Source organism: Thalassophryne amazonica, chromosome 1 (assembly GCF_902500255.1).
Source record: "Thalassophryne amazonica chromosome 1, fThaAma1.1, whole genome shotgun sequence".
Lineage (NCBI taxonomy): Eukaryota > Metazoa > Chordata > Actinopteri > Batrachoidiformes > Batrachoididae > Thalassophryne > Thalassophryne amazonica.
In genome coordinates, this window is record NC_047103.1 from 16,094,148 (window position 1) to 16,116,658 (window position 22,511).

The window sequence follows — 22,511 nt, forward strand, 5'->3', positions numbered from 1 at the left end:
AGAAAGAAATCAAACCATAGATGTCCATAAATTAAGTTATGTGTAATAAAATGGAAAGAGACAGGGGAAAAGTATTGAACGCGTTTACTGAAATGTATTTAATACTTTGTACAAAAGCTTTTGTTGGCAGTTAAGCTTCAAGATGTCTCCTGTATGGAGAAATTCTGTTCTGTTGACCTCTTCTATGAACTCTGATCTTTAGTTCTTTCCATATATTTTCTATTGTGCTCAAGTCAGTGATTGGCTGGACGATTTTAGCGGCTTTATTTTTATTCTCTAAAACCAACAGAGTTCCCTTGGCTGTGTTTGGGATCATTGACTTAAAGTGAATCTGACTAATTTTGTATTTCAATTATCTGTGAAAATAAATGAGGGATTTTAATAGTTTAAGTGTAATTATATGTATTTTAAATTCTGATTTTGACCAGTCTGGATATAGTTTTGAATATCCATACTTTGAATCCTGTCAGCCTCATAAATGTTTGGCCTTTCTGAATCAGTATTTCTCTGTCTGTCTTGATGTAGGTGATGGTGAAGTTGCAGGTTCCCATGGCAACAGGCCGCTCCCCTCCCTCCTCTCCACTCCCTATGCCATTGACTCCTTTGGGCCCTCACAGACAGATCTGCCTGCCTCCTCCCTCCCCTTCTTGCACTTCATTCGCCTCCTCTTTTGAGGAGCGTCCTGTTTTGCCGCCTCGCAGTCCCGTCCCACCGCATCGCTCCTCGAAACACAACCCGTCAGCCCACAGCTCCAACCCACAGATGCGCTCCAGCTCCATCTCCCTGGGCAACGGGGAAGACACGCCTCCACAGATCCCACCCCGAGATCATGGCTTTTCTCAGCCGGGCTCCCGCTCCTCCTCTCCCCTCCCACTGGTGCCGCCGCTCTCCACTTCTCCTCTCACCCTGCCGCCTCCTCCGCTCTCCGTCTCTCCACGTCGCACATCTGGCCTCCTGGGTCCTCTCCTATCCTCCAGCTCCCCTTCGTCGTCCTCCTCACCTCCTCCGCTCACATCCCAGCCATCGGGGCTCACAGCTCCAGGCTCCTCCTACAACACATCTTTACAGGAACCTCTCACTCTTCGTGAAGGTCGTGGCGTTTCCTCTCTCATTGATGGCTCCCAGAACTCTGCTCCCATCCCTCTGCCAGAGAGACCAGGTTTTCTGGACAGGTGAGGTCAGATATCAGATTAGGTCTGGCGGTCAGTGCAAAAATAAATATACTTTAAAAGAAAACAAACATACAAAAACACTCTGAAGGCAGTAAACAAAAAGATTTCTCCCAAAATAAGCTTAAAAATTACAAGAACCAAACAAATTCAGATTTTTGCTGCTAATAATTTGCAAATATACTGAACATAAAGTAATTTTAAATAATAAAAGTATACAGCATTATTTACATTCTTGTCTCATGTAAACGTGGGACCATGTATTTATGTTGCCTTTGTTGTTTCTTGTTGGACGTAGGGTCGCACCACACAAACTGTGCAGATTTTGTCTACTGGTTTTAGTCATTTTAATCTAAGAATAATATTTAAATATGATGTCTAAAGTCAAATACTCAGTAATAATGTTGTCTCTTTGTACTGGGCAAACATCCTGCATGAATCATGCAGATTACTCAGTAAAATGGCTTTTCTGCTTCAGTTAGTGTTGCAATTGCAATTTCAAAGTGAACCCACAAATGCAGGCAGTAACCAGAATGGGATGTAAGTGAAAAACAAGTGATTTATTGTCCAAGCGCATGTGAAAACAGTCCAAAACAAACCGTGAGAATCCTTGACAAAACATAAACCAAACCGCGGGCAGAAGGTGTCAACAAACTAACAGGAATAATAACGGGAGGCAATAATGGTAAAACAACGGAGGAGACATGGAAAAAAATCAGACAGCTATCGATACGGCAAAAATGTGGAAATAACAAGGGAGATCAAAGTACTTACAAAATCCATCAGACACCATCCAAGTAGAATGAACCGGCAAAAAACAAGGAGCAGGTGAGGGCTTAAATGCTAGCAACAGCTGTGCAACTTAAGGGAGCAGGAACCAAGGACACATTGAAAAGACAAGGTGACTAAAACTAAACACACATCTACAGGTGAGTGGAAAAAAAATAAAATATAACAACAAAACGCAACAGAGACACAGCGGACTCACAAAACTAAAACACAAATCCAAGATACATGATGCAAAAACAAACGTGGAACTCAAAAGTGCACAAAGTGAAACAGTAGAAAACTAACATGAAGGTTAAGAACAAAATAAGGAAGCAAGCAATACAAAAACTACAACAAGAACTCGACAGTGAACAAAAACTAAATCCATGAACAAAAAACAGAAAACTAACGTGGAACTCAGACGTGGATAAAGTGCGAACTGGGGGAATGCATCATGAGACACCAAAGAGACAAATGACAAAACACAGAGACACGGACAAAAGGGACAAACCAGAAGGACAGCAGACATAGACAGGGATCACAACACATAGACAACCCACAGAAGGAATGTGGACAAAACTAACAAAAAGGCACAGACAAAAGAACACAACGATGCCTAACACATGGGCACAGACAGAGTGCAAACCACAACTGTTAGGGCCCCGTTACACCTTGATGATTTAGCCAGCATATGCTGACAGCCCCATTTCCACCAAGCATATGGTACAGGTCGGAAAAGTTAAGTCTGGCTTGGTTTGTGTTTCCACCGCCAGCAGAACCCTTTTGTTTGGCAGGCGGTGCACGCAAATATTGCATGCGTATGCTGTCACATGGCCTTGCTCCTCCACACGGAGGCCAAAAAGAGTAATTAAACAATTTTAAATTTTATTTTTGTCTTGTTGGCTTAAGGGATTTATTTTCATCGTTTGCAGAATGCTGAAGAATCGACTGATGTCTGTGATAAACGCTGACGTGAATGAATGAAGTGCTGTGACTCTTTCAGCTTTTAAAATAAGATAATTTCCTTTTTGTGGCACAAAGAGTCGGCGTTCTGTGGTTCAGGCTGAGAAAGACAGAGACCAGACAAACCACGGAGAGATGTCTTTAGAACGTTTCTTCAGCCACAACAAGAAACTAAAGTATTTTAAGATGTTGTATAGTTATTTAATAAATCTAATTACAGTAATTATTCAAAATTATTTGTAATATTTGTTACTAATAACAAAAAAAATGTAATAAAACACATTAACTATGACAACTAGTGAGAAACTGTGAAAAACAGTACTGTCGTGTCTTGTGAGTTTATATGTTAACAGTGCTCCCCCCAAGCACTTTCATTGTTTAACCAAATAAAATGTCGCCTTTCTGTATTTCAGATACGGAGCAGCCAACATGGCAGCAGTCAAACCTATGATACAGCAGCCTGGTGGAGCCAAACCAAATTCTTCCTTCAACAACAACAATGGACCAACTACAGCTCCCAGCATGCAACAGGAGCAAATCATCAAACAGGTGAAGGAGAAGGAATGGAAGTGTGAAACACTGAGCAATTTACCAGTAAGACTGTTACTTTATTCACATTATTGTTGTCAGGAATGGGAATTCTGCGGGTAACCCAGTTCAGCTGGTATCCTGCCGCAATTACAAGTATTGCTATGGGGAACCAGTTTAGCCAATCAGCATATCTGCAACAAACATCTACCTCAATGGTGGTAATAGTGCAGTAGACAACAGAATATTTACAGAGGAATCCTGCAAATGGTGATAGAGGCACCAAATTCAGCAGAAAACCTTTTGAAAATAATTGATTGGCCACTTGAACTTTCAATAGGCCGCCAGGTAGGGGTCAGTTGAATTACACAGGGTTCAAAATTAGAAGGTGCTCCACTCATATTGAAAACTATACTATATTATTTGTTTGGTCATAAATAGTCAAAAAGGGTATAGTTTGGACGATCTATGACTGAATGTTATGGAGTAACAACAGCAAGAATGATGACAAAGGTCAATTTCAGTTTGTGCAGGGGTCAAAAAAGTTACTCTAATTTTGGTAAAAAGTGATGCAAATTATTGGTTGAGTTAATAAGGTTTTAAAAAAGGAATAGTTTGCACCATGTGTCATACTTAATTATCACTTTACGAGGTAATATATGTCACATGTCACAGAATTCAATGGACATCAACATTGTTTGACCTTTACTTTGAAACCAAGCATTCAACACAGTCAAAACGATTCCATTTATTAGTCCTATGAGTTCAACCAATAATTTGCATCACTTTTTACCACAATTGGAGCAATAGTAGAGAAGCTTGAATCTTCGACTGGACTGGGTTGCTTGACGTGAGGACGTTTCGCTTCAAATCACAGAAGCTTCCTCAGCTAAAATTCTTGCTCTGGTAGTCTGACTTCTGTCTTGACTCTTGTAGAGAAGAATAAACCAGAAGCCAACAAAAGCTGGAGTTCTTTGTAAAACAGTTGAAACCCAGCCTTAAACCGGGGGGCGGGTCTCAGACACGCTTTGTCCCCTGTTTACAATGGGGTACTCAGGTCAAAGCAGTTTCATTCTTTTGTTCATGGTAATGAGTCATTCACGTCATCAGGAGAGTCGTCAAGGGAGCCATCAGGGGAGGCTTCCATACCATCATTAGGAGAGTGCACAATAGGTGCTAATTAGAGCTATTGTTTAGTCACTAGCCTATAGCAGTCGGCCTCTCGGTAGGAGGGGTCTGGTTAGGTTAAAAACTCCAGCTTTTGTTGGCTTCTGGTTTATTCTTCTCTACAGGAGTCAAGACAGAAGTCAGACTACCAGAGCAAGAATTTTAGCTGAGGAAGCTTCTGTGATTTGAAGCAAAATGTCCTTGCGTCAAGCAACCCAGTCCAGTCGAAGATTCAAGCTTCTCTACTATGGAAACCACCTGGACAACTGAGAGCCTACACAGAAACAATTGGAGCAACTTTAACGTTTGACCCCTGTGCAAACTGAAACTGACCTTTGTCACCATTCTTCCTGTTTTTACCCTATAACTCCATAACATTCAGTCACAGATAGTCCAAACTACACCTTTTTGGAATATTTATGATCAGACAAATAATGTGGTATAATTTTCAATAGATTGGAGCATCTTTAATTTGGACTCCTGTGTAAGTCTTCAATTGACCCCTACCTGTCTGCCTTTTGAAAATACAAGTGGCCAATCGTTTTTTTTTTTTTTTCTTTTCAAAAGAGTAATGTCTGTGGAGTATTTGTGCCAAATTTGGTGCTTGTATCACCATTTGCAGGATTGCTTCAGTTATCTGCTGCACTAATAAATGATGTGAAGAGATTTGCTGATGTAACGAGAGGCACCAATAACACTGCACATCTTATCAAGCACTGGAAAATGCTGCAGTTGTTCTCTGTGTCAAACGTCGTAATTGCAGTCATGGAGCAAACTCAGATATTTGCAGATCTGTGGTGAATTCTCACGCCTGTATTTCATGAAAACTGACTTTAATACTCAGATGCATGGACAGTCCAAGATGTGTGCTCAGTTTCTGTTTAATGCTAATGAGGGCGCTGAGTTCAGGTGATTGTTTGATGTCTGTAATACAAAGCGTTTAACTGTCTGCATTTCATGCCAACAAAATTTGTAACCTCTGGCTGCTTTGATATGCAGTTTAGCATAGTGACATCTGGATGCTTCTTGGATCATCTGCTGCTGCTTCACAGCTACGGGTTTAGCTTATTTAATAATAAAACCATGAATTGGTTATCAGACTAACATTACCTAATAAACCCACGTTACTTAGAAAATAATTTTTTCTGACTAAAATGCTCCACAAGTCAGGTTTATGAGCAAGCTACATGCTAACTGAGCTATCTTGAGAAAGCTAGCTGGGCTGACTAAATTGGCTTGGTGCTTATCATATGAAATGGATTATTGATCACCTGATTATGTGCACTGTATTGATAGTTGAAGGTTTAAAAGATGTGATTTTTCTCTGCCAGGTTTATGTAGTGGGGCATGTGCGTGTGTTGGTGCAGAATAGTAAGAAGTGCTCTTGTAGTGGTGCAGCTTAGCTAAAATTTCCATAACAGTTGTTCATTTTGTGATAAAAGCATGGAATTTGGCACGCATATTTTAAATTAACTAATGTTTATTTTTAGATATGGAGCCATCCAACCTCAAATGAGCTACACGGGTCAACAAAGAATTACACAGGGGTCAAAATTTAAAAATATTCCAATCATGTTGAAAACTATACCACGTTATTTGTCTGATCATAATGATTCCAAAAAGGTATAGTTTGGATTATCTATGACTGAATGTTATGGAGTTATGGGGTAAAAACAGCAAAAATGGTGATAAAGGTCAGTTTCAGTTTGTACAAGGGTCAAAAGTTAAAGTTGCTCCAGTTTTGTAAAAAAAATGTGCAAATTATTGGTTGAGTTCATAGCATTTTAAAAAGGAATAGTTTGTACCATCTGTCATGCTTAGTTATGGTACGGGGTAACATATGTCATAGAATCCAATGGACATCGACCTTGTTTGACCTGTACTTTGGAGACCAAGCATTCAGCACAGTCAAACCTATTCCATTTATTAATTGTTTTATTTCAACCAATAATTTGCATCACTGTTTACCAAAATTGGAGCAACTTTAACTTTTGACCACTGTACAAAGTGAAACTGACCTTTGTCACCATTTTTGCCATTTTTACCCCATAACTCCATAACATTCAGTCATAGATAGTCCGAACTATACCTTTTTGGAATCGTTATGATCAGACAAATAATGTGGTATAGTTTTCAACATGATTGGAACATTTTTAAATTTTGACCCCAGTGTAATTCTTTGTTGACCCCTGTAGCTCATTTGAGGTTGGATGGCTCCATACCTGAAAATAAACATTAGTTCATTTTGAATATGTGTGCCAAAATCTATGCTTTCATCACAAAATGAGCAATTGTTTTATGCCGCCCCACTATTGTAAACGGGAACAACCGTGAGTTCACTCCTCATCTGACAGGTCCAAGGAGCCGTGCACGGTGTCACGTTGGAGGAGTGCCAGGCCGCTCTGCAGACACACAGCTGGAACCTCGCCCAGGCTACAAACCATTTGAAGGTGCAGATTGTTTTCTACATTGAAACACTAGTAAGACGCAGCAGGACGCCATTAAAATTTGTGCAGACGATTGCTGCTGCATTTAGGTCGACAGAACGATTACAAGTTTCTGCAGTTAAAAACCATGTTTTTTTTTTTAAGTTAACAGAGAGCATGATGACATATTTAACTTGACAGCACTGTCTGCTTGGGTCACGTCATACTAAGTATGTTTGCAAATGAGATGCTTCATTTTTCTAGCACTTCACATGCACTTTCAACCAAGAACAGAAAGTCTAAATGAACGATGAACGATATGAACCAATAAAAACTATACACCAATACAACAACCAAAAGCTGAAAGGATGAATCATTTTGCAGTAAAATCAAACTTTTTGTTTTTCTTGTTGAGTTTTGTTCCATATTTCATTTCTCAGTTTTGCAAATACATTCACAGTTTTTTCTGTGTAGCTAAACTTGTTGAAAGTTGAGGGATCCAGCATAAAACTTGTGCTCCAATCAACTCACAGATCAATATCAGATCAGCTGAGGAAACCCCAAGTAAAGAGGGGGGAGACCTATGAGGAGATAAATGGATGGGAGGAGTTGTGTGTGCGTGTAAGAGGAGAGTTGTATTGTGTTTGAGTGTGTGTGTGTGGTAGGGTTTGGTTGGTCTATTGGGGGAGTTGTGTTTGTGTGGGTGGTGAGGTGGTTTTGTACATGGGGGAGGCTTGTGGGTTGGGGGGCAGGGATTGGGGTGTGTGGGAGGGTGGCCTGTGTGTGCGGGGGAGCTTGCATGTGATGGGACGTGCCAAATACACATATTCTCAAGATCGGCGCTACGTCACCAGGCAAAGTGGCCAATCCGAAGGCGAGAATTCGTACTTACGTGACTGTCCACTCTGTGAAAACACGCTTGGTCTGTATGCTGTTTTAGTGAAATCAGCTAGTTTTTTATTGTCTATAATTTGCTTCTAACAGCCAGCTCACGGCTCTCATTGCCTGGAACGGTGAGATTTATACACCAAGCCGACATGAAATGAACGAGTGTACATTAAATTGACTTTATTGACGAGTCTAACCCCTTTGAAAAGTGACCAAATTACATGTATTTGTATTGAGCTTGGCGATGTTTTCACCGAGGAAACCTGCCCCTCGAGGTTAACTTCCTGGATACCAACCTTGAAATTATGCTGATGCTAGCATATCGGTTGGTTTGTTAAGCTACCAGCCCATCCTGCTCAGAGTGCCGCTCTCATTGGACCGACATCTCTGCTATTTTGGAATGGTGGGGTATCTTGCGCCCAGAGATTGAACTCGCCACACTACTTTCGCCACACTCTCACGAGCACCACTAGTTCGTGACATGCCAACATGAGAAGATGCTGCTGGATGAGTGTATGTAACACATATGACTATGAGTGAGAAAACCATTAGGATTTTCCTGGTGAAAATTTAATCAAAGCAAATGAATATATCACAATTATCTGGGAACTACTTTTTGCGCAAGAATTCATCAAGCACGCTGGCTGCTGGCTCGTACTAAATGGTAAATGTGCATTTATATAGCACTTTTCCATCTGCATCAGACGCTCAAAGCGCTTTACAATTATGCCTCATATTCACCCCGATGTCAGGGTGCTGCCATACAAGGCGCTCACTACACACCGGGAGCAATAGGGGATTGAAGACCTTGCTCAAGGGCCCTTAGTGATTTTCCAGTCAGGCGGGGATTTGAACCCAGGATCTTCTGGTCTCAAGCCCAACACCTTAACCACTAGACCATCACCTCCCCTAACTAACACAGAATACCCAGAAAACTGGACAGTTGTTCGGCCCATAACGAGAGCGTCCATTTTAGCTTGTCATAATCTATGCTAGTGGCGCTCGTGAGAGTGTGCTACCAGCCCTCACCGTCTTCACAGGCTTGGTTTGGGACTAGGAGGCTAGCAGTCTGCCTCAGACTGTGACGACACACTGACACTAGCTTCAGAAACTATTTACCAGCCAATGGAAATGATATTTAAAACTAGCCTTGTGGTTTTTCTTTGAATAAATCAGCACAATTTACATTGTGTCAAGACGCGCTGCAGTCTACATTGAACAGTTTGTGCTTTTCTGCCCCCTGGTGTTTGATAGGTAGAACAGTTATTTCGGCTGGGGCTGCGGTCCAGAGCAGAGTGTGAGGAGATTCTGCAGCGCTGCCAGTGGAACCTGGAACAGGCCAGTACACTCATACTGGATACATACGGACCACAACCGCAGCCGGTAAGACTTAAAAAAAGGGCAGAATTAGCACCTTGTCCTTACATCTGTCTGAAAATACTTTTGTTTATTGTATATGACCTAAAGTTGTTAAATTTGTGGGAGGAAAGTCAAAAAAATAACCTCTGCAGGGGACTTGTGGTTGTATAATTTATTTTCGATTTAGCATACACGTCGGATAACATATCTCTGTCTGACAGGAAGTGACGGGAGAGAGCCGCTAATGAGCAAACGATAACGACGCCGGGATGACTCACCACTCTGCGAACCCGACACCTGGTGCTGATTTTAGCGATTGTCAGAACATGAGGCGATAACGTGCCACACTTTTTGTACTGTGAATGCCAGATGCTGCAAAAATGGCGTTGCATATGTGCATGCTAGCCATTAGCTAACGCCCCGCGCCACACCGTTTTTACCTGACTGATGAGAATTTTTCTTTCCGCTGGGAACAAACTGTTACTTTGTCTTGTGAGTGTGAGCATGATCTGTTATTACCGTACAGACTGTAAATGCTAATGCTTATCTGCTGTTAATGTAGGAATACAAAATCAGGGAAATATCAATTAACCACGTGATTGTGCTCAAATATTCAGTGAACATGTACAGATGTGATAATGTATTACGTACACTTAGTCTTACTGAGTGTCTCAACTGTCAACACACGCGATACAAGTTGATCGTTTGGGCACAAGCTAACTGCTGGTCAGGTGAAGATGTGTGTAATTTCTGAATTATATGATGGCATATGAAATATTATTTATATTTGTGTCTTGAAGCTTTTCAGCTGTCACAGTACTGTTTCTTTTAACGAGTTTTCTCCGAGTTACCAGAATATTATTTGCCAAACTATATTTCTTTAATATTACTGTAATGTTCTGTTGCTGGACATGGCTACAGGTACGAGATATTTCCATACAGGCCCAGTGGGTTACAAAGTGTCGACACTCTGAATGGCTGCAACACAACACAGTACAATTTTTATGAATTAATTAATGAATTTATTTATTTCCAGCTGCTTTGATCATTAAGGATGTTAAAGATTAGCTCACAGCAACAGCCGAGTCCAAATGGACACCAATGAGACAGTTTTATTTGTTCAGATTAGTTGTTTAAAGTATAATTTTACTTACCTGAGATCAAATGTGCAGCAGTCATCGGTACATGTCTGCCACCATTTAAAATATATATATATATGTATGTATATATAATTGTGTGTCACCATGGCTGGATTGCTAACACGACTAAGAAGAGCCAAAGTCCACAAAAGCATTCAGCGTTCATACACGTTCAGATTTGTTTTTAAATGCACTCAGTGTTAAATATTTAGAACTTTGCTAAAGTTACATTGAATTGTGATGTAACGAGATGCCACGCCCCTCTGCTGTAACTCCTTTGAGTGTCCGTTGAGCCGCCATGCTGCTTCAGCTCCTCCCATAGTCTGTGTACATACTCCACAAACTCTCCCATAGGTTTTCTGTAAAGACCTGGGTCTGTATTCACAAAGCATATTAAGGCTAAAAGTAGCTCTTAGTGATGTCATTCTAAGAAACATCTTAGAATTCCTAGAATTCTAAGACATTGCTTAGAATTTTCCCTTGCTAAGATAAAAATTATTCACCAAGCATCTTAGGCCTTAAGAGAGCTCCTAAGGTGAAAAACTTCAGGAGTAGGACTTTTAAGAAGCCTAAGAGTGTCTTAGACAAGACGGCAGAAAGACAGAGAGGAAGGAGAGACGTTCACCAGCGATTCAGTAACACCCTACCGACTTGATTGTGCAGGATAATGTTTGTGGTTGACCTCATCAGGAATGAGCTCACTTCTCCCACCCAGCATAGTAACATTATTACACCTGAGATGGTCATCACAACATTGCGATACCTGGCTTTGCGAAAAATGTAAATTGCATATAAAGTCTATAACATTCATACAGTTATTGATATCAAAGTAAGCGATAGCAGCAGCTTTAGCTTAAACTCACCAGTTTGAGAAGAACTTTGCTTGTCAATCTCCGCTCTCGGCTTTGGATTACAGCACATACCAGCGCGTCTCACACTCATCGCTTGTGTGCAGTTACCAACATGGAGACTAAACATAAACTAATCAGTATAATAATTGGGATGTGAATGTGGTACGTTCAAACATTTTGAAGCTGTGTAACATTCATTTAATTTTGTTGAGATTCATCATCATGAGATAAAATATTTTCACGGTTACACATTTCTTAATACAGTTCAGGTTATATGATCGGTTGAGTTTACTGTCATAACCTGGAGTGCAGAGCGCATTTGTTTTTTCTCTTTCCTTTTTGTGACAACCAATCACAGCTCTTAGAAGACTGCATCATAGCTAGCAATGGGGTCAACCCCGCCTCTTCACAAAAATAAAAGTTTCTGTCGCCTCCTTGCTCCAAGTTGCTCTAAGATCCTGGATCACTCGTAGGCTACAATTCCTTGCTAGGAACCTTTAGGCTAAGTTATGAGTTCTCTGAGAGGACTCTGAGATGCTTTGTGAATACAGGCCCTGGAATTTACTGCTCTGGGCGTTGCCAGGTTGGCAGGATATAGAAGTAGATCGTGGCTGACACGCTGCATGACCTGGACAGGACGAATGAAGCCTGAACACCCCCCCACAAAAAAAGCTCCAAGTTACTGACACGCTAACAATGTTGTGAAGTAACTTGACAAGTTACCTTTTTATTTACTTTTTAGTTGCTTATACAGTTACTTGTATGCAGTTACTTCATTAGCAGCTTTATGCAATTTATTAGAATCTGCCGAAAAGTTTCAACTAATAAGTAATATAACTAATAAGGTAACTAGTAATCTAACTTGGTTACTCTTAAGATTGGGCAATCAGCAAAGTAACTCATCAGCAAGTAACTAATAGTTACTTTCCTGAGTACTAATCTTAAAATAACCAAACTAGATTATGAGTTACTTTATTACATTCAGCAGCTGCCCATAAGTTGTCCACAGCTGCTAATGAAGTAACTGTATAAAATAACTTTCCAAAGCTACTTTGCCAACACTGCAGCGCTAAGCGAACAGGCTAACCAATGTGCGTGTGTTTATTAAAATAATCATATTTGTGGGAACTGAGCTGTGGGTTCTCATAATGCTTTGCTTTGGTGTGGGCATTAAAAATGATGACCTGCTGATTTCTTAGTAATCATGGATTAATGGGACCTAACACATCAAGCTACTGTTAGCCGCTAAAAGTGCTAACATTGTGAGCATACAACATTACGTAAGATGAGAATTTCACTCAGCGCATATATTGCAGCACAGACGTATTAGCTGATCCATTGGACATTTCACCACACAACAAGCTGTATTATTCGAGGTATTTGTAATAAAATGTTTAAATGACAGACACAGCTGCTAGCAGCGGTATCTGAGCTAAAGACGCTATGATGACAGTCGGAACTCGGCTCAGCGACTTGTCAAAGAGAGCAAACACCCCTTATTATGTGTAACTTTATGGTTTAAAACATCTTAAACTAAGAAGTTAAGATCAATTTACCCCCATACAGTGGTCATGGGGGGGACTATCAGTAGAGACCAAAATTGTTTTTGTACCATTCTGTAAATGTTTCTTTCTGCTCTCAGTTGAACATTTTAACATTCTAGGAGAATCATGCCCCACTTTTGGTGCCAACCTCAAGTGGTCAGTCAAGGAACTGCAACTTTTTCTTCGAGTTATGACTCATTTGAGACCTTGGAAGCTCACTGCTTGCTTCCTCCAAGAGCTTATCCAGACCAAGGGAACCTCCTCAAACTGGACAGGCCCCCTCCAGCCGTGGGACAACACGTTTTGGACCATGTCTCTGCCACTCTTGAACTACTTACTAGTCATACATGTTGTACATCTCATCCTCACCACCAGCAATACCGCTGTCCTTCCTGTTGCTATGACTGAAGAAGAGTCACTGGTCATACTGAGCCTCGCTGGAGCTCCCAGGGTTTGGTATTCCCAGGAGTGGTGGAATTCATTTTAAGAGGACGCACCTTCACTTCTTTGTAAAGGTTTTGCTGCAAGGCTGCATTACTTTTCACAATGTGTAACTAATAAACTGGCCACTGAGTATATTTATTGTAACCAATACAGTGACCTTGCTGAGTCTTTGTCCTCTCTCTCTCACACACATACATGCAATACAAACTGACTTCTTATGGGTTTCTGATAGAAATTAAAATACAAGAGAGGAACTTAACCACATTTTGACGTTATTGCTAATGTCATATTCAGACACTGACGTTGGAGACAAAACATCAAAATATATATGACAGCACTGTGCTTGCTGAGAAATAACATCTTTGCTCAACAACAGTTCAAGGTTATGTTGGGTAAAAATACTCAAAATACATTTTAAATGCTATGTGTGAATGCCAAATGTAATTTCAATTTATTACATTTTAAAAAGTGCCAAATCACAACAAAGCTGCTTCAAGGCGCTTCACACAAGTAAGGTCCAACCAGAGCAAGCACACAGGCGATAGCAGTAATGAAAACTCCCTCAGATGATACTGAGGAAGAAACCTCAAGCAGACCAGCCCAAGAGGTGACCCACTGCTAAAGCCATTCTAACAGTTACAGGGTTTTTACAAAGTTTTACAGAGCTGAAGAAACAGAAAACAGGAAATCAAAAACATCTGTTGCATCAGCTTCAGGCATGGCATCTCATTAGTCCAGCATCCCGTTGTCCACAGATGCCACTCCCACGCATTCCTCCGAACCTCGGAGGGAAATGAATATCTGGAGCATATCTGTATATGACAGGACCCAGTCAGCATGATTTATTTGTGGCTGAAACAAATGATGGCTCAGTGATTTCCTATTTTATTCAGAGAGAAAATACGAGGTCTGTCCGTAAAGTATAGGTCCTTTTATTTTTTTCAAAAACTATATGGATTTCATTCATATGTTTTTACGTCAGACATGCTTGAACCCTCGTGCGTATGCGTGAGTTTTTCCACGCCTGTCGGTGACGTCATTCGCCTGTGAGCACTCCTTGTGGGAGGAGTCGTCCAGCCCCTCGTCGGAATTCCTTTCTGAGAAGTTGCTGAGAGACTGGCGCTTTGTTTGATCAAAATTTTTTCTAAACCTGTGAGACACATCGAAGTGGACACGGTTCGAAAAATTAAGCTGGTCTTCAGTGAAAATTTTAACAGCTGCTGAGAGATTTTGAGGTGATTCTGTCGCTTGCTACGGACTTTTCACGGTGCGAGACGTCGCTCAGGCTCTCCAGGCGCCGTCATCAGCCTGTTTCAAGCTTAAAACCTCCACATTTCAGGCTCTATTGATCCAGGACGTCGTGAGAGAACAGAGAAGTTTCAGAAGAAGTCGGTTTCAGCATTTTATCCGGATATTCCACTTAAAGGAGATTTTTTTTAATGAAAGACGTGCGGGCGGATTGCAGCGTCGGCTCGCAGCCGCCGCAACGCTCCACCACAGGAAAAACCTCTGTTGGAAGCCTTGAGGACAAGTTGGAACATCTCCAGCTGATGAACAATTTCTCATATACTCCTCCACTGAAAGCCATCAAAAGCCACTGGATTTTAACAAATGGTTATCAACACGGAGGTGTTTTTCCTGTGCCGCCGCTCGCGTCGGCTGCGTCCCGCGCGGACCTGTCCGCACGTCTTTCATTAAAAAATCTCCTTTAACAGTGGAATATCCGGATAAAATGCTGAAACCGACTTCTTCTGAAACGTCTCTGTTCTCTCACGACGTCCTGGATCAATAGAGCCTGAAATGTGGAGGTTTTAAGCTTGAAACAGGCTGATGACGCTGCCTGAGAGGCTGAGCGACGTCTCGCACCGTGAAAAGTCCTTAAAGCGACAGAATCACCTCAAAATCTCTCATCAGCTGTTAAAATTTTCACCGAAAACCAGCTTAATTTTCGAACCATGTCCACTTCGATGTGCTCACAGGTTTAGAAAAAATTTTGATCAAACAAAGTGCCAGTCTCTCAGCAACTTCTCAGACAAAGGAATTCCGACGAGGGGCTGGACGACTCCTCCCACAAGGAGTGCTCACAGGCGAATGACGTCACCGCAGGTGGAAAAACTCACGCATGCGCACGAGGGTTCAAGCATGTCTGACGTAAAAACATATGAATGAAATCCATATATTTTAGAAAAAAATAAAAAGGACCTATACTTTACGGACAGCCCTCGTATGTCTTGAGTTTGACCTCATCTGTGGCCACAAGGGCCGAGTTTTGATCTTTGACTGGAATCCATCTGAGAGCTCTTGGTGCCCCACAGGAACATTAGGTGTTTGGAGCATTCCTCCAACTACCCTGGATCATTGTTCTTTCTTCAGAACTAAAGTTGGCCACAAATACCTAAGATATGTCTACTGTAGAGTTAACTCTAGAGTTGTTCCGAATAGTGGCGCAAGTGTGACTTTTGGCCAGATTGTTCACTTGTGATACGATTGAAGCAGCAGGACCTTCTGGCCAGGACGACGGTGGGGGATTGAACCCACCGGCTCGCACCAAAAGACCGTTCCTCTACCAGGTCAGCCAAAGGGGAACTCCCCGTTAGCCAAGCAAGCGGGAACGTCTTTTCAATTGGGACCCGGGACTTTCATCCCGCTACACATCTACCTACCATCTTTGACTTCGTCCCGAAGACACAGGTGCATGTTAGCATACTCTGTGACCCACATCCTGTTCGTGACACCAGATTGAAGCAGCAGGACCTTCGTGGCCGGGACAACGGTGGTGGATTGAACCCACGCGGCTCGCACCAAAAGACCGTTCCTCTACCAGGTCAGCCAAAGGGGAACTCCCTGTTAGCCAAGCTAGCGGGAACATCTTTTCAATTGGGACCCGGGACTTTCATCCCGCTACACAAGCATCAGATTTGACATGAATGTTCTTCATAAATCAGTGTTTGAGAAAAAAGTGCTGGCCACTTGAAAATTCAATATGGTTGCCAGATAGGGGTCAATGAAGAATTACACAGGGGTCAAAATTTAAAAATGCTTCAATCATATTGAAAAGTATAACACATTATTTGTCTGATCATAAATATTCCAAAAAGGTATAGTTTGGACTATCTATGACTGAATGTTATGGAGTTATGGGGTAAAAACAGCAAAAATGGTGACAAAGGTCAGTTTCAGTTTGTACAGGGGTCAAAAGTTAAAGTTCCTCCAATTTTTGTAAAATGTGATGCAAATTATTGGTTGAGTTAATAGGGTTTAAAAAGGAATAGTTTGCACCATGTGTCATGCTTAGTTGTCACATTACAGGGTCATACGTCATATGCCATAGAACCCAATGTATGTCAACATTGTTTGACATTTACTCTGCAAACCAAGCATTCAACCCAGTCAAAACTATTCCATTTATCAATCCTATTAGTTCAACCAATAATTTGCACCACTTTCTACCAAAATTGGAGCAACTTTAACTTTTGACTCCTGTGCAAACCGAAACTGATTCTTGCTGTTTTTACCCCATAACTCCATAACATTCAGTCATAGATAGTTCAAACTATACCTTTTTGGAATCTTTTTGATCAGACACATAATGTGGTACAGCATTCAATATGATTGGAGCATTTTTAAATCTTGACCCCTGTGTAATTCTTCATTGACCCCACCTGGCCGTCATATTGGATTTTCAAGTGGCCAGCACTTTTTTTCCCTCAAACACTGATTTATGAAGAACATTCATGCCAAATCTGATGCTTGTATCACCATGTGAAGAATTGTTTCGGTTATCTGCTGAACTACAACCTTTATTATCTTCTTCATGTGAAAGTTTTTTGGTGACAATTTGCTCAACTCTCCAGTTGTCTGTGTCTTGGCTCCAATCTCATCAGTCACTTAAATGTGAATTTGGAAGAGAAACCGAAACTGGCACTCATAAAGAGGTCAGAGAACTTGGTTGGTTCATCCTGCTGCCAACATTTACTGAACACAGTCTGGTTACTGTCCATGACTTGGCCTAAAACGAGTGTGGTTACGAGTGTGAGGGAGGTCACTGCAAGTACTTATGGATCTGCCTGTGTTATCAGAGGTGCTGGTAAACAGGGGGTGTTTATGATTGACAAAAAAAAATACAATGCCCTCTCCTTGAACTGGGTAAAAATCAATTGCCAACCCACCAGGAAAATGTCTTCTCAGTGAGGAGGAATTGGAGAACAGAAAGGAGACTCGAGGCAGGAGAAGGAGGGAGGAAGCTTTATAGAAATAAGAAGAAGAAAATGTCAGCAACTCTAAATAAATAAATAAAACGCTGCTTGCAAACACAAACATATTTGGTGAAAACACAAGTGTCATTTGTGAATTGATGATTTTTGGGAATTTGTCAGACCAGGATGTTGAGTTTTCTCCTTCAGCTTCACCTTCTCAGGGCTTTCTGAAAGATTACCAGGACTGTGTGGGGCTTTATTTATAGGATCTGATTTAAGGTGACCTTGAGTTGTTTTCCTTCAAAGATGAGCAAAGTGTTGCAAAAGTATGTATAAATATTTGTTATAAAATGGGTTAAAATGTGAAATGCAGCCAATGTAGTAGGTAGGTTTTGAAGGACTTGATCTGCTTTGACCTTCATCAGTCAGAGCAGCTGCACTTCACAGACATTTTACCACACACCGAATCATTAAAACAGACTTAATGAGTTATTTATTTACCTGAAAAAGCTGTCTTCATATATCCAGGAGAACCTTCACCTTCTGGATGAGTTCTGGTACGTTGTCTGCCAAAGGTGGTCCTCTACAGGATCCCATCTCAAGGAGCAACAGGAGGCAACTGAGGTGGCAACTGGAGGGATTCTTCACCTGATTAGGAGGCGGCTGTTGGGAAAGTGTAATGACACGGACCCACAACAGGGGGCGCAAATGAACGTTCAATAGATAGTCAAATAAATACAATTTATTGTGGCAAATGTGCACAACAGGTCGAATACTGCTTTTAGACAGTCAATTACAAAATTCAACAGGTGACGTGTGGGCAGGTCCGAGGGTAGGAGACGCTATCCAGAGAAGAGCCGGGGCCCACAAGGTTCCGCCGCCAAGGAAGACCTGCAGTACACTGAAGCCGCCAAGTCCCGAGTCCCCAGGTGGCCTCTACTTCAGCTGTCAGATCCGGTACTGCTGGCAGGAACAGAAGACAGGTTAATGGTGGGTGTGTGCACACCCAGCAGAACAATCAGCAATTCAGTTCGATTCCGTTTGTGGGAGAATCTCCACCTCCAACACAAAAACACAGATACGTGCAGTGACCGACTGTTACTTCTCTGGTTTTGCAAAGAGGAGTGAAGTCCGTCACTCTTCAAACGTCCAAAACCCAGCTCCAGCTGATTTGAAGATAACAGGTCCGTCTGCAAAGGTTTCAAAGAAAGACAATGAGTAGTGTGTGAGCACAGACACGGCTGAGAGTTTACCTGAGTGGTAAACTATCTCGGCAGAGATGTGGTGTCTCCTCCAGTCTTTCATGGGATAGGATGGTGATGAGATGATTTTTGACAGCTGTTAGTCCTGGCTCCTGGGTGGTGACTGCGCCCTCTGGTGCCTGAAACCCGACAACAGGCAGGGCGCCCTCTGGCGTTGGCCAGCAGTACCTCCTCTTCGGGCGGCCCACATAACAGAGGCGGGATGAAGAAGGAGGCGTGGAGGAGCCTCCTGGAGCAGTCGGTTCCTCCAACATTAAATTATTTGTCGCAGAGATAATGACGCTGCAGACTGCCAGCGGTTATTTTTAAAGGAATTTATTTTTTTTTAATAAACTTTATTCAAAATGTACAAACTGCTTGGGCATCATTTCAGAACTGTCCTGCATCATGAATATTTAAGATATATTCATTATATAATAGGTTGTGTGTCCTTGGAGGCTGTAAACAGTGTCTGGAATTAAAAGACCAAACTATACATCCTGCACTTAAAAAAAAAAGCATCTGAAACAAAATGATCAAAGTTGGTGGAATTACTTTGGAACAAGCAAAAATGTATACAACCTACATTTTGATTTACATGATTTGATTTACCTGAATTGTTTTAAGGTTCATATTGAATTAGAAAACTAACTGAATTAGAAAAAGAAAACTTTTGAAATATTTGACTGAAAATCATCACAGGGATGGGTTTGTGTATATGAGGGTGTATAGTATACAAACGGGAAACGGCATTGTTAAAAATGTTATGTGAGTTGTACTATAGTTTGTGATACGTAACATAAAGGCTGCCAAATTAAAAATAAGCAAGATGGACAAATAAACATACATTGGGCACATATTGGCTGTTATTTGATGTAATCTGAACAGAATAAATCATCATATGGATTTGGATTACTGGCCCACGGCTTTGGAAACACTACAATGGGAGTGCGTTACATTTATTTATTTATTTAAAATTTTTGGTTTTGGGTTTTTATTATCGAAGCTTATTTTGTTTAGTGTTTTGATTTTTGGGAAACCCTATATCAATAGTTATTGTGATTATTACTAATAATGAACATATGATTTTTATTTTTATTTTTTTTAATACAAGTTGGCTTCATTGGCCTGTGACCTCCAACACTCACTGGGTCGGTGCTTATGGAGGCTGACGTGGGTAATGATGTGGATAAATGGGAACTGATGCTTTTCCCAGCTCAGCCTCTCACTTGCAGCCGGATGAGTCCCTTGGTAGAGAGAGCGAAAAAAAAAAGAAGGACAGAGCGAAACGGACGATGGGAGCCTTTCATCTCCCTGTCAGTGTGACTCGTCTTCCTCAGTGAGAATTAATCACAAAAATCCTTTGATTGGTGATATTTAGCTCACCTTCATCTCCTGTTGCTGCCGTCCCCTCTGTAGCCTGTATTTCCTCTCCTGCTTAATCACGAATTTAATGGGCTGACAGACAAGCAGGCTTCCAAAGGCAACACCAGAAATTTGTCTTTTTGAAGTCTTTGATGAAAACCGAACTTTAGTTCTCGTAGTTGGTTTGATGTTGTGCTCAAAGGAAGAGACTCACATAGCTATTGATTATTGAATTTGACATCATATTTAAAAAAAAAAAAAAAAAAAAAAAGTGGAAATAAACATGTCATCTTAAAAAAATAAATAAATAAAAGCTGTCTGAGAACTGAAAGAAAAATTCAGCATGTAGGCTAAAGATTTCCAGTCTACACATTTTAGGAAACCCAGAAGCTGATGGTTTGAAACCTAATTCTTCACCTCAGGAAACCTGAGAGGATCTGGACGCATACATGGGATGAACTGAGGTATTTTTCTGTCACACCCTGACATACTGCACGGTTCACGGTTTGACAGTAAATGAAGATATTCTGCATGCTGAGAATGAATCCTCACACGTATCAGTGGACACAACAAGTTGTAATCTGTCCTACAGCAGTGAGAAGACTTTCAGTGTTCTGTCTTTTTGGCTGCTGATTCCATGTGCTGATTCGTGTCCCGGCCAAAACCCTCTCACTGCTGCGTTCATCCTCTGCATAACATGTTTCTAATAGTGGTGTTGTTGTGTCTTAAAGGGAACTAGAATGTTGATCCGTGGGGAACCATGGATTTTAGATGTGGTCGTTTGTACTATATACAGAGGACAGCTGACTTTTGGGGAAAATCTGTTTATAGTTGTGCTACATTTTTTTTAAGTATTGACAGAAAAATTTATTGGCTTTTATGTAATTTTTATTGAAGGTTTAATCGGTTTTCATTTGTTTTCAATTTTCTAATGTGATTTTTTTGTTGTTGTTGTTGTCAATAAGCTGTTGTGAAGCTGCTTAACCAGTACAATATTCCATATCAACAAATTACGAATAATCCATCCATCCATTTTCTTCCACTTTATCCAGAGTCGGGTCGCGGGGCAGCAGCTCAAGCAAAGCCGCCCAGACCTCCCGATCCACACACCTCCTCCAACTCCTCCGGGGGAACCCAGAGGCGTTCCCAAGCCAGCCAAGAGACGTAGTCCCTCCAGCGTGTCTTGGGTCTTCCCCGGGGCCTCCTCTCAATGGGACGTTCCCGGAGCACCTCTCCAGCGAGGCGTCCAGGGGGCATCCGGAAAAGATGCCCGAGGCACCTCAGCTGGCTCCTTTTGACGTGGAGGAGCAGCAGCTCGACTCCGAGCTCCTCCCGAGTGACAGAGCTCCTCACGCTATCTCTAAGGGAGCGCCCAGCCACCCTGCAGAGGAAACTCATCTCGGCTGCTTGTACTCGCAATCTCGTTCTTTCAGTCATGAGCCAAATCTCTTGACCATAGGTGAGGGTCGGAATGTAGATCGATCAGTAAATCGAGAGCTTTGCCCCCCTGCTCAGCTCTCTTCACCACGATGGTTCGATACAGCGACTGCATCACTACAGATGCTGCCCGATCTGTCTGTTGATCTCACGCTCCATCCGTCCGTCGCTCGTGAACAAGACCCTGAATTACTTAAACTCCTCCACTTGAGGCAAGGACATTCCACTGACCTGAAGAGGGCAAAGCACCTTTTTCCGGTCGAGAACCATGGCCTCGGATTTGGAGGTGCTGATTTTCATCCCGGACGCTTCACACTCGGCTGCAAACTGTCCCAGTGCACGCTGAAGGTCCTGATTTGATGAAGCCAACAGAACCACATCGTCCACAAACAGCAGAGACGAGATTCTGTGGTTCCCAAACCAGACCCCCTCTACACCCTGGCTGTGCCTAGAAAATCTGTCCGTAAAGGTAATGAACAGAACCAGTGACAAAGGGCAGCCCTGGCGGAGGCCAACGTGCACTGGAAACTGGTTTGACTTACTACCAGCAATGCGAACCAAGCTCCTGCTGCGGCCATACAGAGACCGGATAGCCCTTAGCAAAGGACCCCGGACCCCATACTCCCGGAGCACCCCACACAGGGTGCCTCGAGGGACACGGTCAAACGCCTTCTCCAGATCCACAAAGCACATGTGGACTGGTTGGGCGAACTCCCATGAACCCTCGAGCACCCGATAGAGGGTGTAGAGCTGGTCCAGTGTGCCGTGACCAGGATGAAAACCACACTGCTCCTCCTGAATCCGAGGTTCGACTATCGGTTAAATTCTCCTCTCCAGTACTCTGGAATAGACCTTACCGGTGAGGCTGAGGAGTGTGATCCCCCTATAGTTGGAACACACCCTCTGGTCCCCCTTCTCAAACAGAGGGACCACCACCCGGTCTGCCAATCCAGAGGCACTGTCCCTGACCGCGACGCGATGTTGCAGAGGCGTGTCAACCAAGACATCCCACAACATCCAGAGACC

At 42.1% G+C, this 22,511-nt stretch overlaps 1 pseudogene; it reads left to right on the forward strand.

The window, feature by feature from the left end:
* LOC117521085 overlaps positions 1-9,680 on the forward strand; it is a 43,258-nt pseudogene extending 33,578 nt beyond the window's left edge.
* Positions 9,681-22,511: the final 12,831 nt, after the last annotated feature.